An 11,854-nucleotide genomic window follows, 5' to 3' on the forward strand; every position below is an offset into this window, starting at 1 on the left:
TTGTGTACGACAGGCACACAAAGAGGGAGAGAGAGAGTTGGTTTGTTTAACTATATTCTTGCACAGAGAATAACATGTAAGCCTGTGAATGTAAATCCAGTATCGATAATGTGAAACACCATCGTAATCTAATATAAACCTTTATGACCCCTCTACCTTGCAGTGCAAAACCAGTTTGCAAAGCTATGTGTTTTACTGCTCTATTTATGCCGTATGTCTTTGGTGATGATCACTGGGCAGAGTGTGTCAGAAAAATATATATCACCTTGTGGATCTTTCCAACCTTGGGTTCAGTAATCAGAACCATTAACGATCCTCATGGGCCCTGCAACACGGCTCCTCTCCCCTCCTAGTCAAACCTCAGCACCTTAGCTGCATGGCCCAACCATTGCTTCTGAATCACACACTCTCCAGAGCCATATAATGCAAGTAATTAGACTGAAATCTCATGACCATTGGAGTCCAATTTAAGCAAATTGGTGTGGCACGACAAATAACACGCTTTATAGAGGGTATACTATGTTTAATGCACATGTGTGTTATGTGACTACACAATGGCCAAGCATGCTTTCTTTGGGGCAAGAAATGGTCTCTTTCTAGCCATAATTGTAACAATCCAGTTTAATCTTCAGAGGAAGGGGAGAACCTGCCAGATTGAGGGTTTATCTTACATTTTCCATTACACAGGTCCCGATCATGTCACAACTCTTGTCATAGTAAGTGTTCACTGTTTTCACTAAGGTTCAATGCAATTGAAAAGAATGATTGTAAAGTTGACTCTATTTCAAGCCAGAGCCCGCTCTCCAGTTAACCTTGGTCAGGTCCAACTGTCACGATCGTGTGGAGAGACGGACCAAGGCGCAGCGTGATATTGATACATCTTCTCTTTATTAATGAAGATGAATGAACACGACACACTTTAACAAACTAACAAAAACGACCGTGAAGCTAAATAACGTAAGTGCACAGACAAGCAACAAACRTTCTACATAGACAATTACCCACAAACACCTAAAGCCTATGGCTACCTTAAATATGGCTCCCAATCAGAGACAACAATAACCAGCTGTCTCTGATTGAGAACCAAATCAGGCAACCATAGACTTTCCTAAACAACTACACTCAACCATAGACAATTCTAAACACCTACACTGAACACAACCCCATCTACTCTATGAAACCCCCTCAACCATACAAACCACACTAGACAATACAAAAACACATACTAACCCATGTCACACCCTGACCTAACTAAAATACTAATGAAAACAAAGATAACTAAGGCCAGGGTGTGACACCAACAACAAAAACCACCACCACAACACCATTAGCAGCCTGTGTTCTCGATGTCTGATACCACGTGGAATCTGCACCACAATCTGCAAAAAAAGGAGCTTCATTTATCTTCTTAAGTAAGAAAACATACCAAGATGCGCAACAAACCAACCCCTCAACCAAACTTGTGCAACATTTCCAAATCAATCAAGATTCAAATGAATGAAACCACACACCTGCAGTGCCAAGCTATCGCCAGAGGACAGTGAATAATGTGCCAATAAAATGAATCAAGCAAAAGGGTCTGACTAATTATTCACAAACAATCTGGAGCATGGTGGTGTGCTTAAACAGTTGATAGTTATCATTGAATTAGAGCAGAGATTAGTGCAGGCACAGTGGCTGGGTTGTTTCATCATTTAGGAGCCTGATGAACTGTGGCCTGGGTTGGGCATTTGTTTTGGGAGAGTGACAGGCAGCCCTGACTTTAATTTGCTGGAACCTAAAGAAGGGTCAGAGACAGAGAGAAGTTAATTACTAGTGGGAATGCAGCGCCACAGCGGAGCAGAGCATTACAGCATGGCAGAGTCACAGCTCCTCTCTTAGATAAACTCAGCAAAAAAAGAAACGTCCCTTTTTCAGGACCCTGTCTTTCAAAAATAATTCATAAAAATCCAAATAACTTCACAGATCTTCATTGTAAAGGGTTTAAACACTGTATCCCATGTGTGTTCAATGAACCATAAACAATTAACGAACATGCACCTGTGGAACGGTCATTAAGACACTAACAGCTGTTTGGGCTGCAATCCCCACACAGGTACACCTATGACAACTGCCATTTCAAGTGCATGGCGCGAAATTCAAAATCTATTTTTTTTTTATATTTAACTTTCACACATTAACAAGTCCAATACAGCATATGAAAGGTAGACATCTTGTGAATCAAGCCAACATGTCCGATTTTTTAAATGTTTTACAGGGAAGACAAAATATGTAAATCTATTAGCTAACCACGTCAGCAAAAGAGAGCACTTTTCTAACTCCATCAGTTTTTTACTCCGTCACTAGCTATCACTAATTCGACCAAATAAAGTATATATAGCCACTAACCAAGAAACCACTTCATAAGATGACAGTCTGATAACATATTAATTGTATAGCATATGTTTTTTTTGAAAAATGTGCATATTTATGGTATAAATCATAAATTACATTTCAGCTACAATCAGAAATTGCACCGAAAGCAGCCATAACATTTACAGACACCAACGTCAAATAACTAATTACTCATCATAAAACATATCTGAGAAATACATACATTGCAGCAATTGAAAGACAGGATTCTTGTGATTCCAGACAATATTTCCGATTTATTAAATGTTTTACAGCGAAAACAAAATGTAGCGCTATGTTAGCATAGCCACAATAGCCAGACACACTTGGGCGCGCACGACCAGTTGACATGCACGACAGATATATGAAATAATATTATAAATTGGGTCTTACTTTGGCTGATCTTTCATCAGAATGTTGATCAGGGTGTCCTTTGTCCAGATGAGTCGTTGTTTTGAGTCAGGATGGCAACTTTCCCTTCTCACTTAGCATTGGCACTGGTCGACTGGCACGGATTTGTCCAACGTTAAAAAAATCAGAGACCGAAACACGGCAAAACTCCCGAAAAAAATTCAAATAATCTGATTAAACTATATTGAAAAAACATACATTACGATGATATGGTCTCATTTATCAAATAAAAACCCAGCCGGAGATTGTTCCCGTCCAAAACAGCAGCAAAACAGAACACAATATCACTCCCAAGACGCGCGCTTCAGACTTCCGGAAGTGGTCGGTCACATCAAAGAAATAGCTCTTATTCAACCTCTGAACAAGATATTCACTAAATTTCTTCTCTCATACCCTCTTGATACCCAGAGCAAGGCGTACGGAGTGTACGTAGGGTCTTACGTATAATGACCATGTATAGGCATAACGTTGAAGCGAGCATAGATTTCTGACATTCTACTTCTTGGTCAGGGAAAGTGCTGCCAAATGACTTCTGTACCACYCAGAGAAAAAATTAGAACGGTTTTAGAAACTAGAGATTGTTTTCTATCCAATATTAATATTAATATGCATATTGTAAGAGCAAAAATTGATTAAGAGGCCGTTTGAAAATTGGCACATATTTTCCAGTTTTTCCAATACGCCCCCTGCAGCCATAACAGGTTACAGACGGTAGGAAATTAAGGTCACAGTTATGAAAACTTAGGACACTAAAGAGGCCTTTCTACTGACTCTGAAAAACACCAAAAGAAAGATGCCCTGAGTCCCTGCTCATCTGGGTGAACATGCCTTAGGCATGCTGCAAGGAGGCATGAGGACTGCAGATGTGGCCAGGGCAATAAATTGCAATGTTCGTACTGTGAGACGCCTAAGACAGCGCTCCAGGGAGACAGGATGGACAGCTGATCGTCCTCGCAGTGGCAGACCACCTGTAACAACACCTGCACAGGATCGATACATTCGAACATCACACCTGCGGGACAGGTACAGGATGGCAACAACAACTGCCCAAATTACACCAGGAACGCACAATCCCTCCATCAGTGCTCAGACTGTCTGCAATAGGCTGAGAGAGGCTGGACTGAGGGCTTGTAGGCCTGTTGTAAGGCAAGTCCTCACCAGACATCACCAGCAACAACTTCGCCTATGGCCACAAACCCACCATCACTGGACCAGACAGGACTGGTAAGAAGTGCTCTTCACTGACGAGTCGCGGTTTTGTCTCACCAGGGGTGATGGTCGGATCCGCATTTATTGTCGAAGAAACGAGCGTTACACCGAGGCCTGTACTCTGTAGCGATTTGGAGGTGGAGGGTCCGTCATGGTCTGGGGCAGTGTGTCACAGCATCATCGGACTGAGCTTGTTGTCATTGCAGGCAATCTCAACGCTGTGCGTTACAGGGAAGACATCCTCCTCCCTCATGTGGTACCCTTCCTGCAGGCTCAACCTGACATGACCCTCCAGCATGACAATGCCACCAGCCATACTGCCGTTCTGTGCGTGATTTCCTGCAAGACAGGAATGTCAGTGTTCTGCCATGGCCAGCGAAGAGCCCGGATCTCAATCCCACTGAGCACGTCTGGGACCTGTTGGATCGGAGGGTGAGGGCTAGGGCCATTCCCCCAGAAATGTCCGGGAACTTGCAGGTGCCTTGGTGGAAGAGTGGGGTAACATCTCACAGCAAGAACTGGCAAATCTGGTGCAGTCCACGAGGAGGAGATGCACTGCAGTACTTNCATCTCACAGCAAGAACTGGCAAATCTGGTGCAGTCCACGAGGAGGAGATGCACTGCAGTACTTAATGCAGCTGGTGGCCACACCAGATACTGACTGTTACTTTTGATTTTGACCCCCCCCCTTTGTTCAGGGACACATTATTCCATTTCTGTTAGTCACATGTCTGTGGAACTTGTTCAGTTTGTCTTAGTTGTTGAATCTTATGTTCATACAAATATTTACACATGTTAAGTTTGCTGAAAATTTTGCTGAGTTTACAATCCTCTCTTACACACACTGTATGGGCATGTGGACAGTGGGGATATATAGGGTATGTGATCTCATAATGTTAGTATGTTTACCTCTGACTGCAATCAAGTAAAGTTACTCTCTATAAAATGGAATTTCCCATTTGTGCCTGACTGGTTTGACCCAAATCTGTATATTTCAAAGGGACTTCAATGGTTCAAAAGATTTTGGATACATGTAAATCCAAATTATTTTGGTTATTGGCATAGAACCACAGATGACATTCATATTTGAAMATCCCTGGGTGCCTGATGTCCCACTGCCATTTCCATTTAAAAATCTTGACTGGCACTCAGATAATTTTTTTATGAACATTTCCGGGAAATTGAGATGCTGTGTTCCCCTTAAACGAAGTGATGACACTAATCATTCAAACAATAAATCAAAAAGAATTTGTGCCAGGGGGACATTATCAATTTCTAGTTTTAGAACGTACACCACTGAAAAATAATAGATGACGTTGGCTCCGAGCAAAAGCACTAAGCACTTTAAAAGCTTTCACAGGCTTACAATACATTTCCAAATCAATATTTCATTATCTGGAAAGAGGTGCAATGTTCTTTGTTAATAAAAATGGATAGAGTTACACAGTTCTTTGTTAATAAAAAAATGTTTTTGCTGGATACAGAGTTAAAGTTTACAGTTTGAAAGACTTCAGGCATGAAGGTATGGTATAGGGTAGGTAAGGTGGGAGGCTGGCTGTGACCTGTCGCATGGAGAGCCCTGATTGTATATGTGTTTATCGCTCGTTTTATGGACAGAATGCCCCGGATCCCTATAGAGACATGTATTAGGTGACTTTCCCCACAGCAGGTAGTAAGTACTGTACACTAGGAGGTGCTCTGACTCTGGCACTGATTCATCTCATAGGGCAGGGCTCCTCAAATACTATTTGAGAAGGTCCAGTGACACAAATTTCCTAGGTGGCAAAGCTCCAGATAGATGTTTTTATTTATCTGCAACTCGGAGTAGTAGCAAACCTCCACTTTCAGCTTTAAAGCTAATTTCCTGCAATTCTGCACATTTTGGCATGTCTTATGTGTGTTCATATGATACCTTAGTGACTCAACAAAATCAATGGGTGTCGAGGTCCCTGGTCACGTAATCCGGCCATGATAACTACAATATTTAGATAGCTGGTTAGCCTAATTTACCTAGCTAACATGGACTAGTTGATCAACTGGACATTTTTGTCAGGTTATAAATAGCTCTCTAAAGTCTGTCAGTGAATGTGATAACTAGAGGAAAACTGCCCTTGCACTACTAAATTTAGAAATTGCACCTTGTGCATTCTACTATTACAACTCTCAACAGCAGAAAGTTGAAAGTTCCCCAAAAATATATATAAATATGTTTTAAGTCGGGACCCGCGGTCATAGGTAGACCGGACAGACCAATAAACCGTGAAGCTGTATAGCATAACTATAATTAATGTAAACTGTACGGTTGAGGTGGAAGATGGTAAGGAAAGTCTATTTTGAATATGTCCCCTCTCTACCCATACGGTGCCATCCCCACAACTGCATAGCAGCATACTGTTTATCAATTACCTTTGTAATATTAGTAACTATAGCAATGATAGGATGACACAGTATTAAACAAATTCTGTCATTGCATTATTCAGCAATCCCGTTCATTCTAAGATGATAAGGTCGCGTGTAACCAATTTAAATATTGAAATTGTAACATGCATAACAATAGGATTGGATTTGTGCCTCTCAATAGCTGCTCAATTTAAACATGATATTGGATTTTATCTGCCCGGAATATAAATTGTGGGCATGTGCTCCATTCAATCAAGAGAAACATATTCCAACAAATGTTTCTGGTGCTGTTGGGTCTTTGCATAATTTAGTGCTAAGTGTATTTAGGAGCAACACAACAGTGACACCTAGAGACAAGCAGTGACTATTAGGCAAACTGGCTTCCTTCATTATGATTATCACAGCATGAATCCATTGTGTTGCAGAAAGCCTCCTATTATATTATAAAACCACTGAAACCTTACTGCAAAAATAAGTATGTTAATGCAAATCTATAACTATAAACTAGGCTGGCATTTACAAAGATCTTCTATACTAAACTTCTAAACTTATTCTAGGAACAGAACTAATGCCCCAAATGTCCTCCTTGCTGATCCTGCAGTGATTATCTATTACAAAGACGCATTCATGATGGAAACAACAAAATACCTATTTTAAGGATGCATTCATGATTCAGCAGGTAAAAAAGCCAAACCCCACCCAGGAAATTGCCAACGTGATGAGGACGCTCTGTAAGCAAGTATATTCAGCGACAGATGTGAATATTGTTTTATTGAAGCCTTCATACTAGCTCAAGTCCAGGATGCAATGAACGTGTTTGTGTCTGATTCTGTTGTTGCTTTGTCTCAAGGGCAAAACATCCTGTGCAGGCTGCATGGCCATGTGAGCTGCCGCTGGTGTCTGCAATGGATTTCATTTAGGAGCTAACATCATTTTGTGGCTGCACAAAATATTCCAACCTATATTCCAACCTAAACCACTACTACTATCATATTAACAGTAACACAAACCCACTGCAAGAAAAGAACATTCTATCTAGAGAGAATACTTCACCCAAGGAGTGAGAAGAAATCTATACATGACCTTTTCTCAATGCACGGCTTCACATGATGAACAATAGAGCGCTTTCTCAAATCAAGACATTTTATGTCTTTCACAACCATCTCTCTTGGCAAATCACACATCTAGTTGACTCATTGGCTATGGAGCATATGGTTGAAATGTTGCATTATTGAATGTCTTTAATCTTTTATCATTGGATCTATCCTGGGACCTCATAGTAACAAGCACAGAAGAGACCATACCCAGTCACATCAGAGGTGAATACTTATTTCTGAACAGGAAGTTGGCCGAGCAATCCAATGTCTTATTCATCAAGTTCCTTCACATGTAGATCAAAATGAATGTGAATCATTTCACAACCCCATCATGTAGCAAAACACACTGATTAACACTGGTTAATCAGTATGCTGTTTAAAACCTGAAACCAAACTCATGGCATGTGGCTGATGCACACTCAGCCTGCCTTGTTCATGTGACAATGTTGCTGCCATACATTCCAATGTAAGGAATGACACATTGCTGATGTTATAGTATCATTCTGCCTCAATCAGCTCACTCAGATCATTGTCTAACTGCTATGCTCGTCTAGTGATGAATCAGTGTTTTCATTTCACAGCGAGAATTCATCTAACATCCTCTTTACTTGTTCAGAGCTGATAGACAAGATGGTTTCCTTAACACAACCCTTCAGGGTTATTGGTCTTTCTTGACAGCTGCAAAAGCTTTGGGTAACATTTTTCACAGCAATTGTATATTTCCGTGTCGCTGATTGGAGGCAATCATCTGTACAATATCAGCTAATTGGGTGAGACATTACACTAGCCAGCTTGTCTCCAGACAATTGGGGGATAAAAATSCTTCTTATGCAACAACTGAGATGCTGGGAGTCACCATATTTGGGCGGAGAAAGTAAATAATCACTTTCTGCAAATGTGTCAATAATGGCAGCATTTGTTATACTGCATACCGGTACATAAAAACCTCTGGTGTATGCATGTCTGTGATTGTGCTGTGCTCTACTAAGGTGTGATTGGGGAGAAAAAATAAACATTAAAAGAAAGAACAGCTGCTATGCTTTTGCTGGCTCTGATGAGTTCTGTGCTCTGGGAAACGATGGGATAGTCATGGGCTCTAACCTGAAATTGAGGGCACTTGTCTGCTGAAATTGGGGCCAGGAGATGGCATTTTATTTTTAAATACACTCAAAGCCATTCGGAGCCGACATGGGCTTTGGCAGGATGAAGTGACAGACAGAACAGACAGGCTGGCCAGATCTGTAACATAAGAAGTGGGGAAATAGGGCAATTAGGAACAGCAGTGACCCAGCTCCAAGCCTTTCCTCCTCCCAGACTGCTCCCCAACCTGTGACCTTTACAAGATGGGGAAACCTTAATATAAAACTGATAATATACACGGGAACTGTAACCAATTCTGTCACAGAATGATGGAGAGTGGTGATGATGGGTTGAAAAAGTCAAAATGTAAAGGTGAATGCATGGTATTGGGAAACAGAAAGAGAAAAAAAAGTATTCCTTTGGATGCAGATCAAGATACAGCACAGTGCTCCCCTGGAGAAAACATCATGCCAATGCTAGACTGCTTCTTCTTTACTGCTGCTTTTTAAAGCATTGTCAAGTTGCACCGTTTTGTAAATGCAGTCAGGCCCAAAGGACAGCCCTGTCCACACTCATAACCGTCGCAGATCTAGAAGTAAATGGAGCATAGAAATGGGAGCTGGTGTTACAGGATTACACATGGGGAGATGGCTTGGTTACTGTTGTCATCCAAAACCAGAAACCATCAGGGGAACCCCGACTTGAAGGGTATTTGGATGTTGGATTCGCAGAGTTGTTGTAGGCAAACTAAAATGTCTATTCAGCCGTGGTGATGTGCCTTCTGACAAGGTTTTCGTGTTGATGCTGTGGTTGAGGGAATTCAGCAGTGCTTTGCACAGGTCAAAACATAGTGATGCAATGTCGTAGTGCTGTCTATTTTCTCATTATGATAAATAAGCAAAGTTTACCCTCTCCCAGAAAAAAATGCTTTTTAAAATGTATTTTATTAGACAAGTCAGTTAAGAACAAACTCTTATTTACAATGACAGCCTAGGAACAGTGGGTTAACTGCCTTGTTCAGGGACAGAACACCAGATTTTTACCTTGTCAGCTCAGGGATTTGATCTAGCAACCTTTCAGTTACTGGCCCAATGCTCTACCCACTAGGCTACCTGTCACCCCGCTCTACCCACTAGGCTACCTGTATGAATGATGAAAGTTAAATGGAGTTTTGAGCTTGCATTACAGTTGCTAGATTGTAAAAGAATAGAATAGTTTGGTCTCTGACAATTTGTAAAAAATAATGGCAATGCAGCACCAACTCACCTGTCTACCTTATTAATCCACTTCATTTAATACAAAAAGATATACAGTCGGGTCCAGTGGAAGTAAAATAGCTCCATAACATCAAAGATTCACCTTCATATTTGACTGTAGGTATGGGGTTATTTTCTGTTTATGCATCCTTATTTCGACGTCAAACCCACCACTGGTGTGCATGGCCAAAGAGCTACATTTCCATGTCACCTGACCATACCACCGGTTCCATTCTAAGTGCCAATGCTACTTAGCAAACTCCAAGCTTTTAGACTTGTTGGATGACATGGATCACATGAAAGTAGAGCTCTATTCAAAGGCATCATCAACTTTACCCAGTACCAGGACATTTTAGTCAAGACAATAATCCCAAAGAAATTGTTAATTTACCACAAAATCAACATTTTGCAATGGCCATGAACCCAATTGAAAACCTGTGGTTTGAATTTAAAAGGCCAGTCCATAAGTGCAGACGAAGGATATCAAGGATCTGGAAAGATTCTGTATGGAGGAATGGTCTAACAGCTGTTGGTATCCCTCCGAATGTGTTTTCCAATCTCGTAAAACGTTTTAGAAAAAGACTGAGTGTCGTTATAATCGCAAGGTGAGGTATTATAAGGTATTTAAATCAGGGGTGGCAATAATGTTGACCACTATCTTTTTTAGAAAAAATATATTACTGGTTAAACAAAATATCTTTCTCTGAGCAATTGTATTAGTATAAAATAACATACACACATACAGTTGAAGTCGGAAGTTTACATACACCTCAGCCAAATACATTTAAACTCAGTTTTTCACAATTCCTGACATTTAATCCTAGTAAAAATTCCCTGTCTGAGTTTAGTTAGGATCACCACTTTATTTTAAGAATGTGAAATGTCAGAATAATAGTAGAGAGAATGATTTATTTCAGCTTTTATTTCTTTCATCACATTCCCAGTGGGTCAGAAGTTTACAAACACTCAATTAGTATTTGGTAGTATTGCCTTTAAATTGTTTACCTTGGGTCAAACGTTTCGGGTAGCCTTCCACAAGCTTCCCACAATAAATTGGTTGAATTTTGGCCAATTCCTCCAGACAGAGCTGGTGTAAGTGAGTCCGGTTTGTAGGCCTCCATGCTCTCACACATTTTTCAGTTCTGCCCACAAATTTTCTATAGGATTGAGGTCAAGGCTTTGTGATGGCTACTCCAATACCTTGACTTTGTTGTCCTTAAGCCATTTTGCCACAACTTTGGAAGTATGCTTGGGGTCATTGTCCATTTGGAAGACCCATTTGCGACCAAGCTTTTTTCTGACTGATGTCTTGAGATGTTGCTTCAATATATCCCCATAATCTTCCTGGCTCATGATGCCATCTATTTTGTGAAGTGCACCAGTCCCTCCTGCAGAAAGCACCCCCACAACATGATGCTGCCACCCCCGTGCTTCATGGTTGGGATGGTGTTTTTCAGTTTGCAAGCTTCCCCCTTTTCCCTCCAAACATAACGATGGTCATTATGGCCAAACAGTTCTATTTTTGTTTCATCAGACCACATTTATCCAAAAAGTATGATCTTTGTCCCCATGTGCAGTTGCAAACCGTAGTCTGGCTTTTTTATGGCGGTTTTCGAGCAGTGGCTTCTTCCTTGCTGAGCGGCCTTTCAGGTTATGTCGATATAGGACTCGTTTTACTGTGGACATAGATACTTTTGTACCTGTTTCCTCCAGCATCTTCACTTTGCTGTTGTTCTGGGATTGATTTGCACTGGTATGACTGCTGTGTGGTCCCATGGTGTTTATACTTGCGTACTATTGTTTGTACAGATGAACGTGGTACCTTCAGGCGTTTGGAAACTGCTCCCAAGGATGAACCAGACTTGTGGAGGTCGACAATTCCCCCCCAGAAATGTCCAGGAACTTGCAGGTGCCTTGGTGGAAGAGTGGGGTAACATCTCACAGCAAGAACTGCAAATCTGGTGCAGTCCATGAGGAGGAAATGCACTGCAGTACTTAATGCAGCTGGTG

This window comes from Salvelinus sp. IW2-2015, linkage group LG23 (genome assembly GCF_002910315.2).
Source record: "Salvelinus sp. IW2-2015 linkage group LG23, ASM291031v2, whole genome shotgun sequence".
Lineage (NCBI taxonomy): Eukaryota > Metazoa > Chordata > Actinopteri > Salmoniformes > Salmonidae > Salvelinus > Salvelinus sp. IW2-2015.